At 42.7% G+C, this 16653-nt stretch overlaps 1 non-coding gene across 1 annotated transcript; it reads left to right on the top strand.

Annotated features, from left to right (window-relative positions):
- The first annotated feature begins 553 nt into the window (after positions 1 to 553).
- LOC111538918 lies at positions 554 to 694 on the top strand. Its single transcript, XR_002730502.1, has one exon. It is a non-coding gene; the product is annotated as a U4 spliceosomal RNA (small nuclear RNA).
- Positions 695 to 16653: the final 15959 nt, after the last annotated feature.

Here is a 16653-nt window from a genome sequence, read left to right as displayed (position 1 = left end):
AGGGCTTAAGCTGAATCAACACTCAGAGGAAGAACTAGCAGCGAGCTCTGAATCAGATTTCAGTGGTTCCACCTCAAATGGGAGTTTCTCATTGGTCTGGCAAGAGCCATGGCTGGATTTAAGTGAAATTGAGCCATGAACCCTGGGGGACAGCGCAGGATATTACAAATGACAGCTGCTTGTCTCAATAGCAACATCTGGTCAGGAGTCCTGATCCATGGCCCTTGGTATGTGAAGCACGGGGATGCATTGACATCCAGGTTGGAGTGTCTGAGGAAAGTTGTTTTAGAGCAGAGCAGAGACTCAGAGCATTGGTTCTCATTCATTACTAGTCTTGTGATTTTGAATCAGGCACATGGCTTCTCTAAGCCTCAGTTTGCTAATCTGTAAACAGGAGAGTAATAGTACTTGCCTCTCAGGTTTTTTTTCTTTGGTCAAAAGCATTTTATAAGCTGCAAAGGGGTCTAGAAATGTAGATTATTACAATTATTGTTACTTACAGGTCTGAATTTCCTACAGGAAAAGGGGATAGAGAAGTATAAGAAATAATGGTAGCTTTGCACAGTGGCAGTATGGTAGCCCATGAGGTTTATCCGAGGCCTGATTATGGCTAGTTGAAAACGTTTCCCAATACCCTGCCATGATGATTTAAAATATAGTCAGCATGGGCAATTTTTGCAGTCTGTATTGAAACTGAACTGAGAAAAAAAAAAAAAAAAAAAAGGAAGAAATAAGGGGAGGAACTGAAGAACAGAAAAAGGAGCAGAAATAACATCCTTTAAATTAAATTTTTAAGTGTTTTTAGGCACCTGGAGCCATGCTAAGAGCTGTAAAAATCAGGTTCAGAGATATCACTGTAGATTCAAGGCCTTTGCACGAAATGGTGTAAAGCTGATATGGAATAGGGTAGAGATGGGAGTTGGGGAGGACAGGAGTAACATTAATGGAGCATCTACGATGTCCATGGCATTGCTGAAGATGCCATTATCTCAAGTAAGCCTTTGCATAGAGTACGCACCAGCCTCATTTTAGGGAGGAGGAAACCAAGACTCAGAGACATTGAACAACTTGCTCAAGGTCACGTGGCCAGTAAGTGATAGAGATGGGACTTGTCTGCCTCCAAAGCACATCCTCATATGCAGACAAATGAGTCAATAAAGAAGAATATCAATTGGGTAATTCATAGGACATGTTATTAAAAAGATGAAGGCTGAGAGAGAAGAAGAAAGCCCTGGCAGCTTGGGGACTGACTTCAGTCCTGTTTGCCTGGGACTTTCCCCATTTTAGAGTGAAAAGTCCTGTATCCTGGGAAGCCTCTCAGTCCTCGGCAATCTGGGATGGTTGGTCACCCTACAGCTAATAGCTAATTGCTGGCTTATTTGCTGCCAGTTGGGTCATGCTGTTGCCTTGGTGAACACAGGCAGAATATTGATATCAGATGAGGACTTTCAAGGATGTGATGGAACAAGACGAAAACAAGACAACTCTGTAATTACGCCTGAATAGAGATAAAAACACACTGTACAGCTGCAAAAATGACTAAACACCCCCCTCTCCTGGCTAACAGGAGTGACTACTGCTTCTTTTTCAATCACAACTCTAGCTGTACTTCTTTTCTTTTCTTTTTTCTTTTCTTTTTTCTTTTCTTTTCTTTTCTTTTCAGATGGAGTCTTGCTCTGTTGCCCAGGCTGGAGTGCAGTGGCACGATCTCGGCTCACTACAACCTCCACCTCCCAGGTTCAAGTGATTCTCCTGCCTCAGCCTCCCAAGTAGCTGGGAATACAGGCGCATGCCACCATGCCTGGCTAATTTTTGTATTTTTTTTTTTAGTAGAGACAGGGTTTCATCATGTTGGCCAGGCTGGTCTTGAGCTCCTGAATTTGTGATCGCCTGCCTCGGCCTCCCGCAGTGCTGGGATTACATGGGATTACCGGCATGAGCCACCTCGCCTGGCCAGCTCTAGCCCTACTTCTCTCCTCCTACCCACTAAATCAAAATGAAGATAATCATTAAATTTCCCTACGTTGTATCTGACAGCTTCCATCCCGCACAGATCCCCCACTTCCTTGAGTGCTCCCTAAAATCAGCTAACACACTGATTCAGCTGAAATCTGAAAAACTCTCATAACAAGCCCTTTCTAACACCCTCTTTCTGAGACGCTTCATGGATCCTCATGGTGTGAGCTGATCTCACTATCAAGAGCAAATCCAATTCTGTTTGACATCAGATGCGTTCCTGGAGGGTCTTTGACTTGAGGGCATTGATGGGGCTTACATAAGGGTAGTGTGTGTGAAGAGGGGCCACCCCTAGCTTGTGGTGTTATAATTTTATGTTTCTGGGCTAATCTCGTACTAAAAATAGCTAGCATTTTTTGAGGGTTCTTACTTGCCAGGCACTGTAGTAGGCTCTCTCGGTGGATTGACCCATTTAATGCTCATCTGCACTTTGCAAAGTAGGTGCAGTTATTCTTCTCATATCTGGATGCAGAAGAGGCATTTGTATAAAACTACAGAAATTGCTCAGAGTTATTAAGTGGCAGAGCCAGGATGACTCTAGAGCCCTGCTGGCACCCACCAAACATTCTGTATTTGGGGGATAAATCAATGGCCAACTTGTCTTCAAATGAGTCACAGAAGGTCCTGGACTACTAATGAGACGAAGTCCTCCTACTGTGGTTCAGGCAGAGTTTTGAACACTTGACATGTATTCACTCACTTGACCCCACAACAACCCCACGCAGTCAGTATTGTTATTACTCCCAATTTACATATAAGAAAAACTAAGGCCCAAAGGGGTATATAAAACATTTATTTAGCACTTATAATGAATAAAATGCTTTCGTATTTTCTTTTTCTTTCTTCACAACAGCCCTATGAAGTATTGTATTTGATATAATCTAAGATACCATCAGTTATAAGAAACACCATTGTGATTTTTATGTGCCATCAAGAAAAAAACCCACTAATTACATTTATAAGAAGTCCTTGAATTGTATCCAGTTTTCAGAGACACTAAAACGAGAGGAAGAAAGCATTTTAGAATTGATGAAATGGAATAGGTATTATTTATCCCCATTGTACAGACGCAGAACCTGAGCCTCTGAAATGAGTGCATTTCTCAAAGTCACAAAATTGGCAAAAATGGGACTTGGATCTAGGTCCACAAAATATGCTTTTTCTTTAGAGTTATTCCAAATGTTATGGGTATCTTTGATCTCTGAATTTAAAGGAGGGCTTACTGAGTGTGTCTGGCTCATTGGCACTCCTGAGGCAGAACACTTTTTGGGCAAGGGAGTACTACCTGTGCTGTTCAAATTACATCTTGTGGGCTGCCAACTGCCTCATCTGAATGCAGGTGAGTTTTTCTTCTTTGTTGACCCCTACCAGCTTGTGGGAACCCTCACCCTGGCCCCAGTCCCTACATGACACATAACCTAGCCAGTCCCTTTGCTTGTGTTTTCAAGCCATTTGGGATCTGTTTGCAAGGCCTGCCATATTCTCCCCAGAAAAGTCTCAATTATGTAGATGATAAACCTTTTCATGTTCTTTCGGTATATGTACGGCTTTATCAGTCTTGATGTCCAGACCAAATTTCGAGTGGGGGTCCCTCCTGCTTCTGCAGAGTGGTTACAACTGGTCCCTAAAAGCCATTTAAAATTCTTTACACGGAGAAAATATTAACCATGTCTTCCTAGCTATTTTTAAAACGAAGAGAGGTCGTGCTGTCAGCTTCCATGTTTAATTGAAAGTCCGCGGACACCTCTCAATGGTACTTCACTGTGCTTTCCTCAAAAGACCCAAAGGAGAGCTGGTGGGAAGGACGGCAGGCAGTGGCTTGGTCATCCTGCACCGGCCAGCACATGTGAGGATAAAGGCCAGAAAGGAAAAGACCTTCCATATAGTCCGTCAGAAGAGGCAAGGCTAAGAGAATCTGCATGGCTTTTAAAGGTCCTTCTTGAGTGAACGAGAGATGGGATATATAAATCAGACAGAAAAAGGAAAAAATACAAAAAAGATAAATTAGAGGGGTAGAGATTTTGAAATTGGAGGGAAAATAGGGAAATTAGAAAGAAAGAGGCCAGGGGTGGTGGCTCATGCCTGTACTCCTAGCACTTTGGGAGGCCGAGGTGGGCGGATCATGAGGTCAGGAGACTGAGACCATCCTGGCTAACATGGTGAAACCCTGTCTCTACTAAAAATACAAAAAATTAGCCGGGTGTGGTGGCGGGCGCCTGTAATCCCAGCTACTCGGGAGGCAGAGGCAGGAGAATCGCTTGAATGCAGGAGGCGGAGGCTGTAGTGAGCTGAGATGGCGCCGCTGCACTCCAGCCTGGGCGACAGAGCCAGACTCCATCTCAGAAAAAAAAAAAAAAAAAAAAAGAGAAAAAAGAAAAAGAAGAATGAAAAACTATAATGAATTGGCAGAGAAACATGGCACATTGAGAAACGGAAAGAAAAAACAGAGTAATGGACAAGGAGAAGATGGTAACCATGGTAAACAATAATGTGAGGAAATAATACTCCCATTTAGTAGAGGCTTTTAATCGAGAACCATGAAGTTTTACCACATGAAGGTTAAAATACACCCACTTCTGGGGGGTGGTATAAATAGGGTAAGCTAGTTGCTGCTTGGACATGATTCACACAGTAATTACAAGGTCTAACAATGCTGTTCCCAAGACTGAATCATTAATCACCATTTCCGATGATGTTGAAAACCATAATGAGAAAACCCATACCAATGCTTTCTAGGTCAATTTCAAGCTCTGTTATAAGAAGTATGGAGAGAAATCGATGGCATATTATTTTCCTGATTCTGAGTCGACATTTCAAACAGGATAGTGTGAAAATATAAAGACAGTGCCGTTTTAAAGGTCAATAGTGATTTCCATTACAATCCCTGATTTATCATTCAGCCCAGAAGATTTATTCTAGGCTGGGATGTAACCTAAGAGTTTGCTCTACACAAGGGAAAAGCAAAGTAGAAAAAAACTACATGGTAGTTTTATTTATTTATTTATTTATTTATTTATTTATTTATTTATTTATTTATTTATTTATTTATTGAGACGGAGTCTTGCTCTATCACCCAGGCTGGAGTGCAGTGGCCGGATCTCTGCTCACTGCAAGCTCCGCCTCCCGGGTTTATGCCGTTCTCCTGCCTCAGCCTCCCGAGTAGCTGGGACTACAGGCGCCCACCACCTCGCCCGGCTAGTTTTTTGTATTTTTTAGTAGAGACGGGGTTTCACCGTGTTAGCCAGGATGGTCTCGATCTCCTGACCTCGTGATCCGCCCGTCTCGGCCTCCCAAAGTGCTGGGATTACAGGCTTGAGCCACCGCGCCCGACCTTACATGGTAGTTTTAAGGGCCTTTCTCCCCCTTTACTCTTTCCCCTTCAAGTTCAAAGGGAAGGCACCTGAAAAGACCAAGTCTTCACACATTTACATTTGGGTTTTTCTGTCTGTTTTATCCAAGTGATAAAATTCTTTTTAAACCCTCCATAGAAGTTCTGCACCCTGCTGGTAGGCTGGGAGGTGTGGGGAAAATGCCTCTCCTCATGGCATCTTGAAGAAGTAGTTTTGAAGAATGTTAAGGGTCTCTTCCTTGCTCTTCTCCTGTCTTCCTCTATCTTGCTTTGCCAGCCAGAGAGAAATACTGTCAGAGAATTCCTCAGGATCTTTGGCCATCCAGGAAAAGAACAACTTCAAGACAGAGGATCTTGAGTATTTAAGAAAGGGCTATTCTGTGTGGCCTCTGCTGACCAAGGCAAGGTTCCTACTACCTTCACCAGGAGCTCAGTAGCTTGGGAGTGATTTGGGCCAAATCAGGGAGCAAGCTGGCTGGGAAGCTGTAGAGCAAGCCATGCAACCAAAGATGCATCGATGAAAGTGATAGAAAGTATATTTCAGAGGGCTTTTTTTTTCATAGTTATATTACTGGCCAATAGTATTGTGCATTCCAATACTGATGAAAAAAAGACTAAATCATTTAGGCTGCCTGAACCTCTGTTTGTTTTGTTGACATGAGAATGATGCTTTCTCCTGTAATCATTAACATTGGCCTGATGGGCTGAATGCACACAGCCAAATTCAGGCTCTCTACAGACAGTATCTGAAAATAGGTATATCTGAAGTCAAGGCAAGGTGGGAGTAGGAGAGGGGAAACTCCAGTCTTGATGTTTTATTTCATTGGAGAGACTGGGAGCCCCATTAGTTTACTGGTCTTTCGATTTCTTCCCTCCCTCTGCCTGTAGGAGGTGAAATGCTGCCTTTGATCAGCGAGCGTGGACTCACAAACTGTGCATTTAGGATCCACACCTTGCTGCCCTTGTTCTTGGGATGAGCTGTCCAGGAAACCTGCATTCTCTTCTGCTCTCCTACACCATAATTTTTAAGGAAAAAATTAGCTCCTCCAACCTCAAACAGAGACTGCTGAGATTTGAGGTTGAGTTTATACGATTGTGAGATTGAATATGATGGGGTCACTTACCAAGTTTTTTCATTTCAGCTTGATTGTTAATAAAGGTAAAATTTTGATCCTCTAACTACAACTCCTTTGCTTCAGTACTCAACTGGTTCAGAAAGGAGAAGAGTATTATTTATTGTGCCTCTTTAGGCTCCCCCAAAAGGCTGAAATTCTGACTTCCCTTAATCATCTTGGGAATTTAATACAAGTAGTTGATGGCATGGAGAGATTCGATAAGACACTTTGTTCCATACTTGGTGGCTTCACTCATTTCCTGAATAAATTTTTTTTTTTTTTTTTAATATAGGGTCGGGTTCTATCACCCAGGCTGGAGTGCAGTGGTGTGATCTTGGCTCACTGCAACCTTCGCCTCCTGGGCTCAAGCAATCTTCCCATCTCAGCCTCCTGACTAGCTGGGACTGCAGGCACACACCACCACACCCAGCTAATTTTTGTGTTTTTTGTAGAGATGTAGTTTCACTGTGATGCCTAGGCTGCTCTTGAACTCCTGAGCACAAGCAATTCACCCACCTCTGCCTCCCAAAATACTGGGATTACAGGTGTGAGCCACTGTGCCCGGCCCTGAACAAATATTTTCTGGACACTTACAGTGTATTGGGACTATGCCTCAGCCATGATCAAGACAGACAAAATCAAGAACTTCTAGAGGAGAAAGATAGCAACAATAAGAAGAAATTGTTATAAATTGTGATTATTCCTATGATGGAAATAAGAGAAGTGAAGAATAAGAGGCAGAGGGTGACTTTACATAGAATGAATCTGGTTAAAAGAAGTTCTCGTCTTTGCACATTCTACCATTAATTAAAATTGCTCATGATATTTGAATAGATACAAAACCAATAGTTAATACATATAGTGATTCCTTGATATATACTATTAGAATTTTAGTCTCCCCATAATTGGCATGTTTCTACTAGACTTTTTACGCACTGTCATACATTCATTTATTCAGTCAATGCATATTTTATGTCAGAAAATTTGCTAAGGACTAAGGATATAGTGATGAATAAGACCTTCTTGCCACCCCAAGGAACAAACTATCTATTTAGGAGGACCAGTGACATAAATAAATAACTATAATATGATGAGATAAGCTGATAAGCTGTCATGAAACAGAGTAAGGAGTGATCAACTTGAGATAGAGAAGTTGGGGATTTTCAGGCAGAGGGGAATAAGCATCAAAAAACAACAACAAGCATGACGACTTGTTTTAAAAACAAGTGGAGCAGAAGTAGGGTATGCTAAGGAGAGACTATGGCCAAGGTATCAAGGTTCTGGAAAACTAGAGCAGTTTCAGCATTACTCAGAAACATAGGCCCAATTCACCTTTTGCTTTGAACTTGTCCTTAAATGGAAGCTTAATTATTATTTTCATTTTAAAGGCAAACAAACCAAATCTCAAATGAGTGAAGTGCCTCATCCAGGTCACATGGTTGATAAGCAGAACAGCCAGGTTAGAATGACCATGAATGTAAAATGATCTTACTGGTATTGCTATTAGAGTATATAGAAAGTCAGGGTTTAGATAGGTTTTAAAAAATGTATCCCACAAAGTGCACATTCTTGTTTTGTGCAAAATTTGTGCAGAATTTTCAGAAAAGTACACAAAATCCCATGAAACTTTGATGGTGGTTGTGAATTTAACTGCACTTTCTAGTAACATTTTAATTTTGAGGAGGATCAATTCTCAGCTAAAACATGGCAGACAAAATTTAATAGTGAATAGGAGTGGGATTGAAAAACAAGGAAAGAAGTCAGTGTCTTGGTCCATTTTCTGTTGCTATAACAGAATGCCACAGACTAGGTAATTTTAAAGAAAATTTATTTAGTTCACAGTTCTGGAGGCTGGGAAGTCCAAAAGCGTGGTGCTGGCATCAGAAAGCCTTCTTGCTGTGTCATAACATGCCAGAGGGCATCACATGGTGAAGGGCAAGAGTGTGCCAGCTCAGGTCTCTTTTCCTCTTTTTATAAAGCCAGCAGTCCCATCACAGGGGTCCTACCCTGATGAGCATGTCTAATCCTAATTACTTCTGAGAGATCCCTCCTCCAAATTCCAGCAACATATGAATTTGAGGATTAAGTTTCCAGCAAATGAAATTTGGGAGACATATGTAAACCATAGCAGTCAGTTTAATTATTAATTATTTCACTTGGCCTGAGCGAAAAGAATTTCTTGCTTAAACTTTTGTTGGGTAGAGTAAAAAGACGTTTTCTAAAATATCCAGGGCAGTCTTTGGTGACTAGGTCTTGGTATGTATTTAGAAGGATAATTAGAGAAAAGGAGGGGTTTAAAAGTGACTTATGCACTATCTCTAATAATTATTTTTAATAAGGAGGGATTCGTGAGGCAGAGTACTATTTTTTTCTCCCTTTACATGTCCAAAGCAGAAGCAGTGTGTGCTGAGGCATATCAAAGCCTGGCTGAACCTTCCTTAGCAGGTCTGGTAGTTTGATGTTAGTTCAAAGGAAACCTCCAGTCCCAAAGACTTTTAAATTTCTTTCTGCAAAATAAATTAAATGGTAAAAAGCCAAAAGCCAATATAAACCTCCCTGTGCCTCTGTAAGTGAATGACATAAGCAAGTTGTTTCTCTCCAGAGTATTCTTTGGAAATGCATGTTTTTCTTGTGCATAGCATATATTTACATGATGTTCAACATATGATGCAATCTTGGAAAGATGGACCAAGAAGATGGGGGCTGCTGCTGCAGATGGCTTAGCTCACAGTTTTGTGCTTGGCTCAAAGTGGGGGACTGTGGGAGGCTGAATGATTGTATGCTATGCCATACTTTATTCTTCACATTGAAGTCTTCTTATTTTTTAAATTACTTTTTAATTTTTTTTCTTTTAGTTAGAGATGAGGTCTACCTATGTTTCCCAGGCTGGTCTCGAATTCCTGGGCTCAAGTGATCCTCCTGTGTCAGCCTCCCAAAGTGCTGGGATTATAGGCATGAGCCATTGTGCCCAGCCACACTGAAATTTTCTTTTCTTTTCTTGACACAGTCTCGCTCTGTCACCCAGGCTGGAGCGCAGTAGTACAATCTACACTACAACTTCCGCCTCCTGGGCTCAAGCAATTCTCCTACTTCACCCTCCTGAGTAACTGGCATTACAGGTGCATGCCACCACTCCTGGCTAATTTTTGTATTATTGGTAGAGACGGGGTTTCACCATGTTGTTCAGGCTGGTTTCGAACTCCTGACCTCAAGTGATCCGCCCACCTCAGCCTCCCAATGTGCTGGGATTACAAGCGTGAGCCACCACACCTGGCCACACGTTGAAGTTTTCTAAGGCACACCTATAAGCATGTCTTCCCCTTCCCCAGGTGAGTAAAGAAAAAGATCCTACATTTGACCTATAGGTTCTGCAGGGTCTGACCCTTTCCTCACTTTCCAGCCCTACCTAATACCATCCTCATTCTTCTGTTTCTTCACCTTCCTCCTACCACAGGGCCTCTGTATGACCATTTCCTTTCTCATGGAATTGACTTTCTGACCCCTTTGCATTGTATAACTCTTATTATCATTTAGATCTCAGCTATCATCACTTTATACAAACTTTTTCTGATATCCCTGTACAGTTCAAACCTATTCCATGCTCCCAGACCACGATGCATCTCCTTTTATGGTGTCATCACAATTGCTGTAGTTACACATTTATTTGTGTGATCAGCTAATTCATATCCATCTCCCCCACTAGACTGTAGTCTTTATGGGCCATGAGACTGTCTCTTTTCACTCACTATTACATCTCCTGTGTCAAACACAGATTCATTACGGGTGCTTAATAGATATTTCTTGCATGAATGAGCAAATGAATAACAAAGCCAGCAGATTTCAGAAAACGTTGGGTAGAAGCAGTGTGGCATGGTGGAAAGAGCACTGGCCTAATGTCAAGAGCCCAGAGCGCTACACTTACTAAGTCAATAAACCAAGTATTAATTTGACCTCCTATGAGCTACACACAGGTTGGTGAGAAGACTAAGATGCCATCTTTGCCCTTGAGGTCTTAATTGTCTGCTTAGGGAAACAGAAACACAAATTGGTCCTTAAAATACACTGTGGTAGGTAGCATGATGAACATATCAATGTCATGATGTGTGTGTGTGTAGGTGTGTATGCATAAACAGTAGCATTTACTTTAGCTTGGGTAGTTAGGTCAGGCATCATAGAGGAGACCCCTTTCACTTGGGTCTTTACGGACAATAGGAGTTTGCTTTTTGACTTTGGGAAAATAATTCATCCTCACTCATTCCACAAATAATTTTGAGAACCAATTAATAGGGATTATCATTTAATTTTTTGAAGACTCAGGTTTTTCATCTGTAAAGTGGCAATGATGCAATATTTTTTGAGATAGCGTCTCCCTCTGTTGTTCACACTAGAGTGCAGTGGCGTGATCATGGCTCATTGCAGCCTTGACTTCCCAGGCTCAAGCAGATCCTCCTTCCTCAGTCTCCTGAGTCACTGGGACTACAGGCATGAGCTACCATGCCCAGCAAATTTTTATTTTTTTTGTAGAGATAAGGTATCTGTATGTTGCCCAGGCTGGTCTTGAACTCCTGGGCTCAAGCAATCCTCCCATCTTGGCCTCCCAAAGTGCTTGGATTGCAGGTGTGAGCCACCACACCACCAGGCAATGATGGAGTTTTCCCTGCCTGCCTCACAGGGCTTGTGGTGGTTTGGTATCAGAACTTATCATCATCCTTTCCAACCTCCATAGGGCACCTTCCAGAACCACAGAAACTGGAAAGGTAGGCACTACATTTCCAAGGCTGTCTTGCAGCTAGGGTTACAACCGTGGTTTAGGTTTCTCCTAGTTCCAGTAACTCATCATATGAAAGATGGACGTTAGGTGGAAGCCATCTTCTTGTTGCTTTGCTGCTTTGACTGTTTGGGCTGGTGACCCTGGTCACAGAGGCATTTTCCCCCCTGCAGCAATGTTCCAGTGCTTACTACCTAGTTCTGAGGGTGCTGAGAGGTATTTGCAGCACCAATGACTTCCCTGTCCTTGTTTTGCAAGCTCCGTGGTGTGTCCTTGAACTCAATAGTTCCAGGAGTGGCCTCTCCACTGCCCCTTGTAACTGATTCTGGCAACGTGGGCGCCAGTTCAACAGTGTTGTTTAGGTGGTCATTCCTGGAGGCCCAGTTTAGAACCCATTCTTCTAGCCCTCCAACAATTTTGTAAGAGATGAATTTTTTGGGCCAGGTGCAGTGGTTTATGCCTGTAATCCCAGCACTTTGAGAGGCCGAGAGGGGTGGATCACGAGGTCAGGAGATCGAGACCATCCTGGCTAACACGGTGAAACCCCGTCTCTACTAAAAATACAAAAAATTAGCCAGACGTGGTGGTGGGTGCCTGTGGTCCCAGCTGCTCAGGAGGCTGAGGCAGGAGAATGGCGTGAACCCGGGAGGTGGAGCTTGCAGTGAGCTGAGATCATGCCACTGCACTCCAGCCTGGACGACACAGTGAGACTCCATCTCAAAAAAAAAAAAAAAAAAAAAAAAAGATGAATTTTTTTTGATTAAAATTTTTCTGATTAAAATAACTGGAGTGCTATCTTCAGTCTCCTTTTACTGAAGTCTAACTCATAAAAGCCTATTGTGCTGTATCAGTGAGGTGATAAGTGTAAAAGCACTGTTCATTCATAATTTATTCAATAGATACTTTTTGAGTATCTACTATGACCAGATACCAAGCTCAGTGCTTGGAGATACAACAGTTAATAAGAGAATACAGTCCTTGAATCATGGAGCTTATGCCCTAAGGGAGGAAGCAAACAGGAAATAAGTGAAAAACACTTAAGATAATTACAGATGGTGACAAATGTTATGAAGAACATATGAAAGGGGTTGAGCTAGAGGATACAAGGCAGTGAGAGGAGGAGAACTTAGAACAATTGGAAAACATGTCTCTGAAGAGGTGACAACTAAAGAAGCAGTTATGTGAATGTGTGTGTATGTGTGTGCGTGCACATGTGCGCAAATTCATGTGTATAGTCAGGGTAGCAAGAATACGCCAAGCAGAGGGAACAGCATACGCAAAGGTTCAAGGTTACTGTATAAACAGTGATATTGCTGACTTGAAGGTGAAAACTTCCTAAACTGGGTGGGTAGGCTTAAGGCGACATTGTAAAGCCTGTGGTTTATTGTTGGTATTTTCTGTTGGCCCTTTCAGCTCATTCTCTTACCCAAACAGCTCCTTCCCCAACACTTCTGGAAACTTCTGCTGCTCATTCAATAAACTCATTCACTTGACACATATTTATGGAGTACTTGCCATGTCTCAGAGTGGTGTCGTGCACTTAGAATAGATATGTACATAACTAAGACATGGTCTCTACCCTTGAAGAGCTTACAGGCTCCATCTGGGTCTGCTAATCTCCAGGTTTTAGACAGTCTACTTCCTTTCTGTCCTTATTAAAATGACTAATCCTGTGTCCCCACCTTCAGAACTCAACTGACCTGCTAGCCACGTTTCTAAAAATACACTAGCCATTTAATTCCACTCCATAGTCCTCTTAGCATATGGTGATTGTCAAATGAACATGGCATGCAGAAGGGAATGCAATTGCAAGCCCAGGAAAAGACTTGGCAGGGGGACCTTATGTTTTTGCATTTACCAGAGTCCAAGATTTAGTCCTTAGCCTTGTGGTCGCAGAGACCTGATTGGCCAAGGGTACTTGAGAGCAGATTCATCTTTCTGGGATGGGCACACATGAACCAAGTCCACAGAGAGTCATCAATGAAACCAGAAAGACTCTTCATAGCCTCCATCAAGAACTATTAATTTCAAGTGAACTGGCCACTGGACTCTAGGTGTGTCCTGACCCAGAACATTCTTTCCCTAAAGGCGTGCTACAGGGGAAGGCACAGAAGACATTGCTTGGTAAACTTAGAATCGGTATCAGGGTGTGAGTATTGTGCTTAATGACATGGTTTCTGCTTTGGGCTCTTCCTAGCCAGAAAAATACTTGGTCTAGGGCTCCTTGGGCAGTGCCCACATCTGCCTCAGTGGCTCCCCTTTTCCATACTCCTGGGGTCAGTCAGTCTCACTTCTGAGTCACAGTTTTCTGGATGTGTCAACAAAGGGATGCACTTATATGCTATCCTTGCCATAATTCCCCCCTTGTGTGCATGGCAGACATTACTAATCAATTGTAGCTCTCTTTCCTACTAGACTCAGAAGAAGTCGCAAAAATCCTTCTCTATGCAGCACTCCAGGGAACCAGTCATTTGACTGGAATTGGCATGTTGAATGTAAAAAACTTCTCTCCCTGGGTCACAAGTTTGGTTAAAGTCTATCCTTGCTTACGATGACTTACATACTGATGTTCAGTTTTATTCCCAGAGGGCAAGTCCAAATTCTTGGTGAGGAGCATGACTGCCCTTCATGTACCACTTCCATGAGATAATTACCATTCTACTAGGACCATCAATGTCTTCATTTATTCATTCCGTGAATATCTATGGGGAGCTATTCAGTGCCAGGTGCTGGGTCTTACTGCTGAACACTGCCTTCCTGAGGCTTAGGGTTGAGAGGCCAGAACCTAGGAATGGTTCTTAAAATACGAACTTGAAGCAGATCCACTGCAGAGTGCATACTGGGCTCCAGTGCTCCCCCAGAGGCAGGCACCTATTTTCCTAAAGGTATGGCTTGTCCTTTGAAACTCTGGCATTCAAACCTATTACAGATGAGTTCCTTTCAGATTATAAATTTTATGTTCTCCTTTGAGTTGTGTCCCCAGGGGGCCCATTCTTATTTACAAAACTATGCAATGGTGCCTGAACTTGGTACCTGAACTTGGTTCCTGGAACACAAGGCTTTTAACGAAGTGACAATCACATGTCCCTTTGCCTTCCAAAGAAAACCACAGAAGCAAAGGTGTTTACATATTCTCCCAATATCCCAATAAATGTCTGTTATAATGTATTATAATAAGGAGAGGAAGCGATGAGTCCATTCCACAAGTCAAAAAGTAGTAGGACAACAAGCAAGCAAGCAAACAAACAAACAAAATCCCTTAGGAGGAAGTGAATAACCTAGAAGGAACAGAGCCTGTTGGAAAGGGAGGACCAACTGAGTGGGTTAAAAATAGCAGGAAAGTGGCGTGGTGGCTCATGCCTGTAATCCCAGCACTTTGGGAGGCCGAGGTGGACAGATCACGAGGTCAGGAGATTGAGACCATCTTGGCTAACACAGTGAAACCCCGTCTCTACTAAAAGTACAAAAAAATTAGCCAGGCGTGCTGGCGGACGCCTGTAGTCCCAGCTACTTGGGTGACTGAGACAGGAGAATGACGTGAACCTGGGAGGCGGAGCTTGCGGTGAGCCGAGATTGTGCCACTGCACTCCAGCCTTGGCCACAGAGCAAGACTCCATCTCAAAAAAAAAAAAAGCAGGAAAGCAAGCACTGCTGCTGAGCTTCCTTTACCTGCCTCCTCGCTGCAGATGAGACAATATGTTAAGGTTAATGGGTTAGGGAAAGTTACTACACAGGCAACTCTATCTGCTATCTGCTCTGAGTTCCCACTGTGTAGCTCCTGCTTCCTATGCTGGGAAGAGGCCAGCACTTCTCCTGTGTCCTGTGGTGTTCTTCTGTTGACAGGTGACGTGGGGCTCAGATACTTGCAGCTGGGGGCCTCTCTAGCAGTTTTTTCCTCTCACTTCCTTCCAGAAAAGTTTGTCCTTGGAGATGATGGGTATTTAGAAGTGGCCTACTTTCATGTCAAGGAAGAAAGTAAGAGAGAGGGAGAGAGAGGAGAATGGAGATAAAGGAAAAGCAGAAAGAGGCATTATAACAGAACGTTAAGGGCTTGGGTCAAGGGGTCCGACCTGGGTTCAAATTCTGACTTTGTCGTTTACCAGCTTTGAGTTGCTGGACCCGCTATTTAACCTCCCCGAGCTTCAGTTTCTTCCTCTATCAAGTGCAGATCATTATTGGTCACAAGGAGTTGTAAATGAGGTGAGAGCAAAAAGCCTGGGAGGCAGCAAGGACTCAAAAATGGTGTCTATCACATTCATGATGTCATGCTGGTGCTGTTGCTATTGATAATGGTAATGCTGGCAACTACCTCTTGGGGCTTTGGTTTTGTTATTTATGAGTGACTTGGACCAGGCAGTCCATGAAATCCCTTCTGAGAGTCCACACTTTCATGTTGAAGAGGAATAAGACATGGTAGGTTTAAAATAAAAGACAAGCATAATTGACATTTGAATAGTACATCAGGCTTGCAAGTCACTTTTATATACATTTTCATTAGAACCTCATAGCAATTCAGTGACTAGTGGTAATGACTCTAATTTACAGACAAGGAAACTGAGGGTCAGAAAAGTCAAGTGATCGACTTGACTTGATTGACTCAAGGTCATGAGGTGACAAAATGGCGGAATCAAGACCCATCTGTCCAACACGATACCAGAGTGCATTTAAGGTTCCCTGAACTGGCATTCATGTCTGTACCGTTGTGTTTCTGCTCCTCCTCTTTCCTCTGCCTAGAACATTCTCCCCATCAAAATGTACCTTGCCAGATTCTATCAGTGCCTCTTCCAGGCTTTGAGAGCACGTACTGTGCACATGCTGCTATCACTGCATTTCATCCCCTATGGCTGTCCCCTTCACTGCATGGGGCAGCCCTGTAAGACAGAACCCAGTTTTTATTTATCTTTCCATTCCTAGTTCCTGTCACATCATCTGACATGTAGTAGGTTCTCCATAAATTTTCAACCAGTGAAATGTGTATAAATGATGCACATTGCCCATCAACCTGGCTGGGCAAAGAGATATATTTGATGTGGTATAAAAATATTGGGAAATCAATCCATTTTGAGATGGCCTACATGAATCATCATTAAAAAAAATAAGACCTCAGTCTCTGAAACTTGTATAACATTTTTTTTTTTTTTTTGAAACCTGTTAAAAATGACAATCCTTCTTCTTGGGAATTTTGGTTGGTCACTGTTTACAAGGTGGCGTTCAGAACCAGAATTACATCTGAAGGGCTAAATTAGATGAATATCATTCAATTCCAGGTAGAGCACAAACAGAGACCAACGCAAAATAATGTGTTGTGAGTGATGCGTTTGATGGAGACCTTACTTCTTTAAGTCTCTTTAAAGAAGTCTCCTTACTTCTTTAAGGTCTGTTTTTATTTCATTCTCATCCTGGGC

The sequence above is a fragment of the Piliocolobus tephrosceles genome, chromosome 10, assembly GCF_002776525.5.
Source record: "Piliocolobus tephrosceles isolate RC106 chromosome 10, ASM277652v3, whole genome shotgun sequence".
Taxonomy (NCBI): domain Eukaryota; kingdom Metazoa; phylum Chordata; class Mammalia; order Primates; family Cercopithecidae; genus Piliocolobus; species Piliocolobus tephrosceles.
Note: the sequence above shows the minus strand (reverse complement) of the source record. Positions and strands in the feature narration are given on the sequence as shown.